At 40.5% G+C, this 4,624-nt stretch overlaps 1 protein-coding gene and 1 pseudogene across 6 annotated transcripts in view; one reads left to right on the top strand and one right to left on the bottom strand.

Moving 5' to 3' along the window:
* The window catches only part of SLC8A3 (solute carrier family 8 member A3), a 149,085-nt gene that overhangs the window by 74,655 nt on the left and 69,806 nt on the right, over positions 1–4,624 (bottom strand). The gene's annotated exons all lie outside the window — the stretch shown is intronic.
* Positions 3,702–4,152, top strand: LOC109382077 (spindle and kinetochore-associated protein 2 pseudogene; annotated as a pseudogene).

Raw genomic sequence — 4,624 nt, 5'->3', positions numbered from 1 at the left:
CGGCGACTGATCTGCCTCGCCTGGGAAGAGCGCAATGATGGTGCCAACTTGGGCCAGTGAAGCAACATCCTCCACAACTAGACTGAAGAACAAAAAACGACAGCATCTTGTCTGTTCCCTGTCCCCCAATTCCCCAGAGATGTTCCCATCCCCCCAACCCCCCAATAAAAATCTTTTTAAAAAACTAAAAAAAAAAATCACAGTAACTAAGCCAGTGTGGTACTGGCAGAAGGATGGACAGATTGATGTGACAGAAGAGTGAATTCCTAGTTTCCGCTAAGGATAGATGATAGATAGATAGATAGATAGATAGATAGATAGATAGATAGATGATAGATAGATAGATAGATAGATACCTAAAATTTTTCTAAGCAAATTAGGTTAGCTGAAAGTACAAGAAGAAAACCTCTAATGCACATGAACAGTTGGTACTCTGTGCAATAATTACAGCTCTTAATATGACAAACAACATTGAAAGGGATATATCAGTGTTGTGGATATGACAGTGACCATCACTATTCCCGTTCTTAATGTATGTGCATCTGATTTCATATCTGACTAGATAAAATCTATTTTGCAACTCCTTTGTGCTAATACTCTCACATGCATTTTAAATTTTATATGAAATTAAGAAATATTTCTGAAAAAAATAGAATATATTCAATTCTGTAAATTGAACTCAAATTTTATTTAGCAATGACTTTAGAAAGTGAAGAATCATCTTTATTATATGAATAATCATCCCATACATGGTTGATTTGGAAAGTGTACACCTTGTTAACTGTTTCAGTAATTTTATAATTATGATGGTGGTCAGGTTGCTGCTGATTGCAATGAGAACGGTAATTATCTTTATAGGAAGGAGGCTAACGTGCCTAGAAGAGTGCCAGGATGGGATCGTGAGATCACTAGAGCAAACTGGGAATTTCACAATGATGAAAGAGTTCCGAGTGGGGGCCCATGTTCGATTGGTTTGATTCAATTCTTTATTCTATATCCTTTTTATACCTTTGTTATAGCAAGTTGCATATGGTGTACCTACGTGTGTCTGTCCCCCTACCAGACTGTGAGGATTTGAGGACACAGATACTATGTCACTTGACTTTGTATCCCCAACGCCACGCACAGAGCCTGATCTATGGCAACCCAAAAGAAATAAACAGTAAGAATTTTCAGAGACATTGAGATTTCAGCTGGGTCACAAAGGATGAGAGAAAACCCCCCTGGTGGCAAAGAGCATTCTGGCTAAAGGACCAGACTGAACAAAGATGACAAGTTCAGGGTCCCACAAGTAGTGTCGTTTGGAGGAGCAATAAAGAGTAACAGAGAACAGGTAGGAGCTGAGGCTGGAAAGGAAGGTTAGATCCAGTTGGTCTGACCTCAACATAATATGATTTAATCTGATCGTTTTATATCTCTTCATTTGGCAAGCAACTTCTTGCTTGGTCTGCAGATTAAAGGTGGTATAGAAATAGGAAGTCAGTCACAGTGAAGCCAGATTCCTTATACATGTACTGTGGCTGACAAATTTTATCAGAATCCTTGACTAGACTAGCACATTTTACACTCAGGTTGTAATAAATGTTGCCAGCAGCCACTGAGTGCTTATGGACATGCATCTAGACATCAGATCTTATCAGCAAGGACACCCAGGGCATTTTCAGTCTCGGTGTGGGAAGACATTTGGCTTGTCCTGTGTGCAAAGCCTTGGGACATTTCCATAGAAGTCAGCCTCTTGATTTGTAGCGATACTGCAGTAGGTTAATTCATGCTAATGCCGTTCAGTGGGGTCCTTAACATTATCACAGCAGCTCAAAGGGCCACATCATATCCCTTTATATAAGCTGATTTACACAATAGGGATGAAAGATGGGGAAGTCTGCAAGCTCAGACAAAATGACTCCAGCAGACTCTTCCTGAAATCCTTTCGAATTTGGGGCTGGGGTGAAAAAGGATTAGAGAGAGACTGAGGTACCATAGCAGACAAATTTTGCCACCCAGATAATTTCCCTTGTCCTTCCTCTCTATTTTCCTTTCCAAAACACCTCCTTTCATCATTCAGGTCAGGTCTTAAAATACCTCTCTCTCTCTTGCCTCTGACAGATGTTTGGCATCAATGCAAGTGTTTGCCCTTCGCCCTTGGCTCTTGGACATGTTAACAATGACTTCCTAAAGGGTTGCTTTCCACCACCCTCACATCCACTACTATGTAGGCTCTCTGATAGCAAAAGCTTTGCCTGTCTGATTCATTGTCATATCTCTAAGGCCTGGTACATAGTAGAGGCTCAATAAAAGTCACTGAACAAGTGGATGAGCAGCTCGAGTTATTTCTGAGATTCTCTTCCAAATTCTCTCCAGCCATTGAATGGAAGCAGTGAAAACAGGCTCCTCTGTGTGACCCAACTGAAGGTTGTGAATGAGGGGAAAGGACTCAGTACCTCCTTTCCTTTTTTTCTTCTACAATATCCCTATCACAACAGGTTGTTTCCCCCTTGCTGTCTCATTGCCTCTGAGACCAGACAGGTCACTGGGTTCCTCCCAGAGTAAAATGCCCCGTTTATGAATCAGAGTTCTGTCTTGCACCGTGTTTGGCAGGAGGACTCACTCTGAATTAAAACAGCTGCCACTCATAGTGCTGTAGTCCAAGTTACCAGGACTTATTTAAGAAGGCTGTCATCTGTAGATAAATTAGCTTTTAAATAGCAATCATATCATTTAGAAAGCAAAGGTACCTTATAATTTCCCATTAAGAAGAAAAATCTAAACTACTTACTGTGGACGACGGAGACTTGCCTAGCTCTGCACTTAACCATTGTCCTGCCATTTTCATTTCTTCTCCAGGCTCTTCTCCACCTCAGAGCCTTTGCATTTGATGTTTCCCTCTGCCTGGATTGCTCTTTCCTCAATACCTGCCTGTTTAACTTCTACACTTTAACAAGTGCTCTCAAGGGGTCTTCTCAATAAAAAGTGTGCCCACTGTTTTCATCTTAGTACCTTTTATTTTCTTTACAGCACTTTTCACAAATTGCAGTTTATTTAATTATTTATCACTTAAATCAGTCTCTCCCAGGGGGCTGAAAATTCCTCAAGAGGAGGGATTTTGTTTTTATTACCACTGCACTCTCATCACTTAGCACAGTTACTGCTGCATAGATGATTCTTAATAAATATTATTTAATAAAGGAATAAATAAAGAATCTATCCTACCTGGCCATCTCCCCTTTTTCTTCTCAATGCAGAAATAACCTCTGTAACATGCCTGACACAGAAGAAAAAGTGCACTATGTCTTCTGAGAGTTTCAGTGTTATGCTGCTGTGAGTGTAATAAAGTTGTTTTTACGTCAAGTCCACAATGCCTGTCCTCTAAAGTCCACTGACCGGTTTTAGTCTTACAATACGGGACACATAAACTAAGTGAGCTCTTGGCCCCTCCATCGGTCAGATTTTCGAAGTGCTGGACTTTTAAGCCACTGTGACAATCCAAAATACTGCGTTCATCCTATGTCCTATGTTCATCATTAATGTCCTCAATAGGTTCTGCTACTTTACGCAGGCTAACTGACATAAACAAGAGTGAAGTTCCTACATCATCTCATCAACATTATAATGAAACAAAAGTGAACAAAATGACATTATTCTTAGATATGCTGTAATTCAAAATATAGAATGAAAGCTATGACCAGTGTAGAAATAATCATAATAGGACGCAGAATATGATGGGGAAGAAGAGAAATATAAAAAGGAGCGCAAAGGGTCAACTATTCAACATGGAGGAGGTCGAGAAGCTGGAATTAATGTTCCAGAAAGCTGACTGTGATCTGGATTACATTCAATACAGGGTGGAATATGAAATCAAGACCAATCATCCTGATTCTGCAGGCGAGAAAAATCCAGTTACACTCTTAAAGGAATTGTCAGCAATAAAGTCTCGATATCAAACTTCACATGCACGCTTTAAACCAATTGTCGTCGAGCAGAAAGAGACTAAGAGCCGCATTTGTGCTACTTTGAATAAAACTTCGACCATGATACAAGAACTACAAAAGCACATAGACCTGGAGCTGTCACCACTGACTGAAGAAGAGAAAACTGCGGCACAGCAATTAAAATCTCACATGTCAGACTTATGAAGAAATGGACTTGCAAAAGGGAACGCTATAAAATAGAGATCAACTCCAGAGAGATTTAGGAAGATGTCTTGTTAGCTCCTGATGACTAGAGGTCAAGTGTGGTGAAGGAGGAGATTTGGCCTAGGTGACCAAGTAGTGAGTGATGCCTTTCACAAGAGAGGAGAATATAAGAAGAAGGGCAGATATAGGAATAAATTTCAGTCAAAAGGATGGAATGGGAATAAAGGTATTTAAAATATATATGCACACACACTTAGTCTTGTAATTTCAGGCAAGGATCTCTAACACTGTTTTCATCTGTTTTTGTATAATCGGGGTAACCTACAAGTAGGTGTCCTATCCTAGCATTAAAAGGATGTTCATGGGGCTGGCCGAGTGGCGCGATGGTTAAGAACTCGCTTGGGATGCCAGAGGACCCCGGTTCGGATCCCACATATGAGGGCCAGTGACACTGCCCTCTACAGCTAAGATGCTGAACAACAGCTCAACCTGGA

This window comes from Hipposideros armiger, unplaced genomic scaffold (assembly GCF_001890085.2).
Source record: "Hipposideros armiger isolate ML-2016 unplaced genomic scaffold, ASM189008v1 scaffold_59, whole genome shotgun sequence".
Taxonomy (NCBI): Eukaryota; Metazoa; Chordata; class Mammalia; order Chiroptera; family Hipposideridae; genus Hipposideros; species Hipposideros armiger.
Note: the sequence above shows the minus strand (reverse complement) of the source record. Positions and strands in the feature narration are given on the sequence as shown.